Below are 10,153 nucleotides of genomic sequence, written 5' to 3'. Positions count from 1 at the left end.
TTGTAGCCTGGGCCTAGCTCGATGATCCGAGGCGACGTTGACACTGTCTTGACACTTGGGATTTGGCTCATGGCTTTACGGTGATGTCCTCAACATGAATGAAGCGCCTCCACCAGATGACACGCCGAGGGGATTGTGAAGAACCAGAGGGTGCCAAAACTGTGAGTCCGGAATCTAACTCTTTATTGGTGGAACTTGTGTGTAGAAAAAAATTAGCAGTCAATGCACAACGATAGGCGGTGAACGCAATAGTCGGTCGCTGAAAATAGGGACCAAATTCACAAATATTTCGTTCTTAAGTGCTATTTGTCATTCGCCAGCTGCCTACTATATTAATAAGTCAGGATAATAATCTAATGATTGGTAGAAGTTTTCCATTACGAGCGATGCTAGCGTAATAAGTTTTGTGTGAATACGTGTCATTATCTGTAGGTAAAGGGCGTCTGCAATTTATACACCTTTCACAGTACATTCCAGAATAATCGGTCGCACTCGCTCGCATTCGATAATGTACAACAACATTACGTCACACCCGCCGTCCATTTAGACAAGACTCTTTCTCTGTAGAATCGGTGACAACACGCGAGAAAGTTCTGATACATTTAGGTGTGGCTTCCGCCGACAGATAACCTTATACCAGTGGTTAACCGGGGGAAAGTGCTCATCGGAAAAAGATAAACATTGTGCGCGTATCAATATTCATTGGCTTCGTTGTTTTACTTGAGTTTCATCGACTTCTCCATACCGTACGTGTTACTGGGTGTGTGTCCATCCTTGGGTAATCCTTCAGAATGGGAATACGCCACTCAAGAATGGGTGAGACAACATTCTTGAGTGAGACAACAAGTAGTATTGAAATATACTCAGTGGAACAAATATAGGCCTTCAAGCGCATAATTCCTTAATAAATGTGAAACATTCTACGCCATCTTTCCCGTGGCATGGCGCGTCTGCTAAATCGGCTTCTTCGCGAGTAAGAGGAGACGTCCTTGGAAATAGTTTAGTAGCAATTAGGACTCATCCCGGAAACGGCGTGATAAAAAGTGGGTCCATCCTGGAGACAGTGTTAAATGCAGTCATGTGCGTCGCGTAGGTCGCGTGGTGTGAGTTTTCGTTTCTTGCTAATTTGCGGAACAGGCACGAAGCCACTGTGCTGCAAAACCCGGTACAAAGGATGCAGAGCTTTATAGCTTTTAATCAACTGCTTCACAAAATCTTCGCTTGACATTGGTTCAAACATGTGCGCCGGATGCGTATATTGATTTTAATTTATAAGTGGCTTCATAACACAAGGCTTTCCTTGGCTGCTTATGAACTTCTTGTATGGTTTGACGCCCCGAGGAAAGTACTTCGTGTCTTTCCTTAGGACGCGCATTTGCGCTGCAACACTCGCATATGATAAACCTCACTGCATTTTATCTTGGCTATTTTTTCCCCCAGAGGCATCCAGCCTTGGTCTCTTCCAACAATCTCTGCACTACCGTATTCGCCATTCCGCTCTCGTCTGTGTATGCTTAACCAATTCAAGAACACCTATAGCACTTCACAAGCATTTCACAAGCAGCACAACTTTTTGTACAATTTTACAAAGGGAAGAACAGAAACAAGTGTAATATTGGCACTTATAGAAGTTTGCGTTTTTCGACATGCCTGTGCCTTGCGCAATAATTAGACTCACAACTCGCCCACTGATATTCCATGTTTTATGCGCCATATTTCATTTTATAAACGCTGCCAAAACAGGACAGAGGGACTTTGTTTACACGAAAGGAAGAGAGGTCCGCCTGAGCAAGTGCTCTCTAGCCTTCTAAACTGCACTGAGGAAGAAAAAAGAGGAGCAAGAGTAGTGATGAATGATGTTGAGAAGATGGAAAGGAGTGGTTGCCGTATTTATACACTGCACATCGGCCCTGCAAAAACGATACGTCCAGTACCGTGGCATGAAGGAATTCCAATAAATCCCTTGTTTGCATTCCACTTGTAGTATCAGACCACGCGTCAAGAGGCACAATAGCAATGTTCAAAGGATATCAGGGCCTCCCACCTCTGTGCCTCGAACATGAGGCGCCACCTCTTGTAGAAGACGGAAACTAGCTAAACAGCGTCTACGTTGTCCTCGAGAGGTGGCTGAATGTGCAAACAATCTTATATGGCCTCCAGGGTCATTATTCTCAGCAAAAACGTTTTAGCTTATTTTTTAGGCATCCCTGAGGCCTTGATTCAAAACGTAGTATATCTGAGCCTATGTTACATTATAAACTCCCCGACACCCTATAAACGTTTCGTCAGTATTCTGACTGGGTCTCAATCATGCTGCTCTGCTGACGACGAGCTTGTATCGCGCCACTAATGTTGTCCTCTTCCTCCTCCATACTCCTTTAGCGAACCTTTTCCGCTTCCCTAGCGCAGAGTACGAGGTTAGAACGCCAGAACTCAGGCCGACCTCCCCGCGTTTTTATATATAATATCTTTCTCTCTCTCCTTTGTTAATAATCTCAAGACCACTCAAAATCCATCAGAGTGCGTTGGTGGCACCAAAGCTCCCTAGAGCACATTAACATCATTTAGAAGGCTTAGATCATGCTGCTTCCCAGAGACTCCTACCGCATATGCAGAGAACTAGACGAACACCTCGTTGCTTTTTCCGCGGAGAGGTGCCGCCACAATCCGGTTGTAATGGCGCTGCGGGGTCCGGTTGTTTCGAAGGCTTGTCGTATGCCTTTCGTACGTAGCCCTGTTTGGCATTAGTACCACAGTGTGGCTCTCCGAGCGTGTGACAACTAGTGACAACGAGCGGCGCAAAATTTAAACCTTCAATCCAGCGTTGGGAGCAAAGGCCATCACATTGTTCTTACAAGGAAATCGTTTCTTTTGGCTTCCATAGCTTGAATTATTAGCTTCGTAAAATGCCTTCCACCTTAAGTCCTACCGATGAAGCCAGCATATGAACATCTCCTATAGTTCCTTCATAAAGTATAGCTTCTAGCGTGCGATCCTAGTAAGCTGCTTCCGTTTGGTTGATCATTTAATAACTGAGAGCAACTTCGGATAATGGCATGCACATATTCTAGCTTGGCCTTGCTCGTTCCCAAATTTCTCTTCAAGGTGCCATGCCTAATAACGCATGCAGTGGTGACAGCCAGGTAACGCATTGATTGGCTTGTAGTTGCGGTCACTTATATGCCGCTGTCTGCAGAATTGTTACATCACTATGCTCTGGTTTTGCAGTGTGGTAACTTGCTAATCAATTTTAACCTCGTCCATCAGCACATCATCGCACATGATCGTGCGATGATGATCGGCGTCCATCAGCACATGATCCTCACCTTTGTAAGCGAGTTGAAAAAGTTAACTTACTAGCATCTTCTCGGCTTTGACCTCACAGGCAGACAGCTTTCTGGTTATTATTTTTAGTTGGTCATTCGAGTTGTGCGAATGATATTAGATGTGCGAGTGGTTCTAGAGATGTACGATAAATTATAGCTCTCGTTTATTCAGTGTTGGTAATTTTAAGGTTCCTTTTATATTGACTGTTTTACTCGATTAATGAAATAACAACCGACATTTCTGCTCTATTTGACTAAATTCATTGCCAACATTCAGAGGAACGAATTCCTGTAGTTTGGTTGAGGCTACTTTGCAACAGCATTTGACGATTTCTAGTGTGAAATACTGTTGAACGTTTCAGTCACTCATACCTGTATTTCCCGAGCTATTACCCCAAAAAATAACCTGTGAAATATGAATAATGCTCAGAATCCGAGGGATGGGCTCAAATGTCAACGGGGAACTTGTGAAACACGCAACAGACTACAAGAGCCAGTCGTGTTGGTTGGTTGCGCGGCTTTTATGTGCCATCAGTTTTCTTTTTTCACACGTGTTTGTACGCCGAGCTTTTTTCTTGGTGGTTCAGCAATGTGCTCCAGTTGTTGTTGTTTTTTTTAAAGGTAGGCAATAACCATCGTTTCTGGCCATATGAACATGATTCCTGAGAAAGCTGAAAAGCCTCTACGTGCTTGCACACGAAGGCAGCCACACGATGGAAAAAATAAACACAAAAAAATTTTGTACTCAGTACTTTACTGATAGGTTTTCGGATACCCACGAACCTAAGAAGACATGGTGCAGTGTTAAGGATATAATTGGGAAGACGCAAAACAAGCCATCTTAGGATAGGTGACAAATTATGAAGTGGTAAAACTCTCTCAGATAGGTTGAAATGATATCTTCTAACCTCTGGAGCTTTCGAACCATCAAGTTCCTTTCTTTTTTGAAGCGAAAGCTTCATTACGCTAACTCTGGCAGCCGTCGGCGACTCAACAGTTTTCACCTTGAGAGCTCGAGGTCAAACCACATGAGAACATTAGGGCGCGATTATAGTCGGACGTTACCGGTGTGCGTGTGTGGGTGCGTGTGTGGGTGCGTGTGTGGGTGCGTGTGTGGGTGTGTGTGTGGGTGTGTGTGTGGGTGTGTGGGTGTGTGTGTGGGTGCGTGCGTGTGTGGGTGCGTGGGTGCGTGCGTGCGTGCGTGCGTGCGTGCGTGCGCGTGTGCGTGTGCGTGTGCGTGTGCGTGTGCGTGTGTGTGTGCGTGTGTGTGTGTGTGTGTGTGTGTGTGTGTGTGTGTGTGTGTGTGTGTGTGTGTGTGTGTGTGTGTGTGTGTGTGTGTGCGCGCGCGCGTGTGGGCGACCGTCATCAGACGTGGGCGCGTCGGAGCGCACGCGCGTCCGGTTACGTTGGCGGCGCCAGTACGTCGCACCATCGGTCGAACTATAGCAGCTGTTCTCGCCAACGTGACATAACGTGTGCGCGCGTTCACGCTACGTCGGACTATCTTTAGGCCTTTAGGGAGCCCGGAAACGAGACATTGCCGCCATTGCCCGAGTAGAGTTGGGTCCGGCTGCGAGTTGCAACCAAGTCTCACTACTTCACTGATCACCGCAGTGTCTTCATAGGCATAAAAGATGATGAATAAACATTGTATTCATTGCAAACATGTCTGTATATCATTGCGAAACCAGACCTCGTTCACAGCTCGACAATGGGCCTAGACAGGGCAGTGAAGCTTTCGCTATCAACCAGGGTTAACCAAAGCACAACCACACCAATTTTTTACAATTGTATCATAGAAACGTTTCCGAATTATATTGATATTCTATACTGATGCCTCGGAAATGTTAACGCAATGAATGCTCTAAAGGAACATTATTCTGGAGGATTCGGTGGTGTCAAATCAGCGCCAATACCAGCGGTTTCTGACTAAATGAGGAGTCATTATCAATATCACTAACTTACTGTTTCAACAAAAACATTTCCTGCTAAAATAATAATTACCAGGGTCACTGTTCTGCCTAAAAGAAGCACCGTTATTGGTGAACAACTATGGAATGCAGGTGAGAAAGAGCGAATCGCGAAATACCCCGATTACGTACTAATACTCACTATAAGGGAACAGTCATCATCGTTTCAGAAGCCCCTGCAATATTTCTTTCATGACTGCTCTGTTTGCTTTTCTGATTAGGCTACTTCTTCGGTCGGTATCCCAGCGTGTATATATATATATATATATATATATATATATACAGGGTGTTTCAGCGAACACTTTCAAAATTTATTGAATGTTGCCTGTGGCAGATAGCCCAATTCTAGTTAATGAGCTGGTCTACTCGAAGACGCGGAGATTACTTGCACAAAAAATTGAAATGCATAATCGACTAATTAAGAAACATTTACCAATTAAGTTTTTAACTAATTACCTGATGGCCCATATTGCAATTTACAAATTGTAGCCGTGGAGTTCGCAATTCGGATGCCATTAGAATTAATTCTCAGGATCACACCAGTTTCGAGATATTAATTCCCGAACTTTGCGGAGAAATGCATTGGCGTCCCAGTTAATTGTGTGCTTCAATGCAAAAAGCGACGTTTTGTTAAGCACCTAACCAGAACGCCAATGCATTTCTCAGCAAAGTTCGGGAATTAATATCTCGAAACTGGTGTCACCCCGAGAATTCGTTCCAAGTGGATCCGCCTTGTGAACTCCACGGCTACAGTCTGTACATTGCAATATGCGCCATCAGGTAATTAGTAAAAAACCTTAATTAGTAAATTACTCTTAATATTCGATTATGAATTTCAATTTCTTGGGCAAGTTATGTCCGCCTCTTCGAGTAGACCAGCTCATGAACTAGAATTGTGCTATCTGCCACAGGCAACCTTTAAGAATTTTTGAAACTATTCAGCTGAAACACCCTGTATATTCAACATGAAACTTGTAATATAATATATTAGACCTTGCAGCATGTCCGAGAGCAATTTCTAAGAAAAGCTTGCTTCCATCTATTTATGCATGCACTATTCGGTTTCAACAGGACGCTCCCTGCAGCTAGAATAACTGTATATGTGCATCCATGTCTCGGGGAACTTGTTTATCATTTACTATGTCAGACAAGTTTTACATGGTTCTCAAAAAAAGTGGCAGCATGAACTAAAATTGTCGTACTAAAGAAATGTCATATATATGATTGATATATGCGTTGCAGAGGCTCAGATATAGGAAAATAAAAATTACACAGATATGGGATTTATTAGGCATTTCTTAATGTAAAACATACATCTAAATAAAGGTCATATAGGTTATATAGAATGAATCTAATAAGGCTATATAAATAATTGGAATGGAACGGAATTCTGGGGTTTTACGCGCTAAAACCACGATTTGATTATGAGAGACGCCGTGGTGGGGGGAATCCGGATTAAGTTTGACCGCCAGAAGATCTTTAGCATGCCCCCAATGTACGGGACAGGGAGTTGTTGCATTTCGCCCCCACTAAAATTCGGCCGCCGCGGCCGGGATTTTATCTCACGACCGTGTACTTAACAGTGCAACACCGTATAGGCGCTAAGCCACCACGGCGGGTATAAATAATTGAACGGATATGGTGATATATGCCCTGACTTATAAGAAGAAATCCAGATATGGCTCTAAAGGGTGTCTCAGCAAAGGTGGCAAAACAAAACAAACGATTATGAAACACGCTGAAATATATGACTTTAAGAACTACGGTATTTCTCCGTCAAACCACTGACGATCGAACACCGCGGGTCTTATAACTGTATATTGCACCGTGTTATTTATGCTATTTTTTTTTTCATTTGAATTGCTAGGCTAAGGCTAGTTGGAGCACACGGTATAAACAAACATTTTACAGATATGACCACAAATTGTTGTATTTATGTATGATCATATATGGCTCTATAGGGCCATACCTGCCCAATTCTGTATATCTGTAGACGTTTTCATCGGAGATGGCATCAGCCTCCTCTCTGGACTGTGGCGCGGGAACACAAAGGCACGCGCTGCAGCCTCTACAATGCTCTTGCGTGTGCGCTTACACGCGATTAGCACAGCACAGAGAGCAATATGGCGATGCCCAGGGCGCTTTCGTTGACAATGTGCATAGTCCTATCCAGATTCTTTAATAAACCACCACACTTGCCATTTCTACAGGAGCCGGCTCGGTTTACCAACACGCTCAAAATATTTTGCAACAATGAAGTGCTGGAGAAACCCTCACAAAATAAAAGCCGGCAGGTTCTTTTTCTTCTAACAGTTCCTGATGACAGAAATGATGACACCTTTACGCACCGAAATATTATCCGCCGTCCAGCCCTTAAAAGAAGAAACTAGTCTATTAAAGTTCAAATGTCCCGCCGTATAACCTCACGAACATGTGCTGCTGTGCGGTGGTTAAAACGTGAAGCTTGGTCATTCATGAGTCCCATTCTTGCCACTGGGTGCCAGCCCGCTCTGTGAGCCTAGTTGCTGCGCTCAGCGACAGGTGCCGCCATCAGTCCTTTAGTTAGAAAATAACTTTTTAGTTGGGAGGTTGGATTGTTTTCTAGTTCTACTGTTCTCCGTAAAAGTCCCGTGTTACCTCGTATTTACAAGATTTACAAACCGGTTTAAAATATGGTTCAGAAGTCCCTGTGGGCTCTATGACGGGCAAGTCAGAAGCGAAACGTTGGACAAAGGCTCAAACCCTCCCATAGTGGGCAAATGATATTAGAAATACTTCAAATAACCTCAACTCATTTCTGACACTCATAATTATGATAATGTTTGCGCAACCAAGGCTGCCTTTTATGCGATAAAAAATGCGGGGGCATTGTACGTCTCGCACAAAGGGACAATAACTACTCTGTTCGACTAATTATTCTGTTTTATTCTGTTTTAATGCAGCACGTGGTCGGTGAGCAGCAGTTGTAACTCGACCATAGTCATGGGAGGATGCTATAGCATTGGAACTCTTCACGGTCATTGCGGTTGTGTTTGGCGTAATGTATGACCTCAATGGTTCATGTGACAATGGCGGTGAAAGAAACGGGAATGGACACCTGCGGTGAATCTACAGACCTAGTACTTACGTCATTATTAAATAAATGTATTTATTTAAAGCTCCAATCAAATTTCAGTGTGGCTTAAGTTTGCTCTACTTGATATAGAAATACTTGAAGTGATACCAGGCCGTTGTAGTGGAAGTTGATGTAGCTTTCTGAAATATGACAACTACTCTTGAAGAAACGAAAGTTTGGCAGGTGCTTCTTGGGTCCACTACCGCATGGACATAAAATAATTCATGTCCATTAATTATACAGCAAACTATATAATGAATCAAACGCCCGTAACGTGATAGACGCGTTAATGCAAACACTTGCGCAAAAGTAGGTGCATTTGCGACCTTGAAAAATCCCATCTCAATTTCCAGGCTCGAAATTGAGTTGGGATTTTGATAATTTGAATTGATAATTTCCAGTGCTAATTTGATTTTCAGTTGAAAATTTTCAAAGATAATTACCCCTTCCCCCGTCACCAGCGAAGCTGGAAATTGACTTGACGCACATGACTAGCTTCTTTGAAACCACGCACGTCTATAGCGCTCTCGCGCTGTTGTTTTTACAGAGGCATTAATTCATCCGCACACATTTCACTTCGCTAACATCGGCAATAATTTTCCTCAAGTTTTACCTAAATTTGATCTCGGTGGCGTACACAGTTCTGCAAAGGCAGCGGGATGAATCCTGCGCCATTCGTGAAACACATTTATCACGCCTTGCAGTGCTTGCATACGTAACTTACTGCAAAGGTCACAATTAGCCCACAAAGTTTGAATTTTTCCTACATACCACCGATCACCTACCATTCATTTTCAAGAAATATGAACAAGCTTCCTTTCGAGTTCCTCGAAAACACCAGAAACGCCTATTACGAACCTCGTAAAACACATAAAAATAGAGAAAGAAAGAAGGTTTAGTAATTATTTGCAATGCTACTAATTAAGCCGGCAACAATAAAGTATCGCCACACATAACATATGTACCCCCCTCCCCCAACCTTAATTTTTTTAACCCATTCTAAGCTTGGTCTAGCGTAGATCTCGAGACACTGGGACAACTATTGCGTAAAATACTGCACAAAAATTTTGAACTCTTGCTAAAGGAAGATATCACAGAGAGTGTCTTTGTAACACACATATTTAACTTCGCATACAAATTAACCATAGCGTCCCTTCCCTTTCCGAGCAGGTTGCTCTTGGTGGCATTTATAGTTCTCCCAAGGCAGCTGGCTAAACTCTGCGCAGTTCATAAAACTCACTTATAACCTATTGTCCGGAGTGCTTGAAAACATAACTTATTGCATAAGCCGCAATTAACGAACACAATACTAATTTCTCTTACACATCCCACACAATCTTCTCTTATTTTACAATTAAGCAAAAAGACTGCTTGCTGCGCTTTAATTGTCTAGCTACATCTTCTGGCACATGGACGGCGGTAGGCAGTGTAAGAGGGGTACAGGGTAAAGGAGGGGGGGGGGGGAGAGTGGGAGGGCCATTGAATAGGAAGAGTTAGCAGAATACGACGAAGTAAACTATTGACGTCTTGGAAAATGTTGTAAAAATAAATAATAACTAAAATAAAAGCAACAATAGAAACATTCAACACCATAATTTGCTTGTGCTGTCAATTCAGCGAAATTCCTTTGCACATTGCCTTCAACTTTTTTTTCAAAATTCACTCAGAACTGATTACGCAAAATATTCATTCTTGGCATGAAGTATGGTCTTAGTGTAACTGTAAAGAGGTGGTTTACTCAT

This window comes from Dermacentor silvarum, chromosome 6 (assembly GCF_013339745.2).
Source record: "Dermacentor silvarum isolate Dsil-2018 chromosome 6, BIME_Dsil_1.4, whole genome shotgun sequence".
In the NCBI taxonomy this organism is placed as follows: domain Eukaryota; kingdom Metazoa; phylum Arthropoda; class Arachnida; order Ixodida; family Ixodidae; genus Dermacentor; species Dermacentor silvarum.
The sequence above is the reverse complement of the archived record's forward strand: the minus strand, read 5'-3'. Positions refer to the sequence as shown.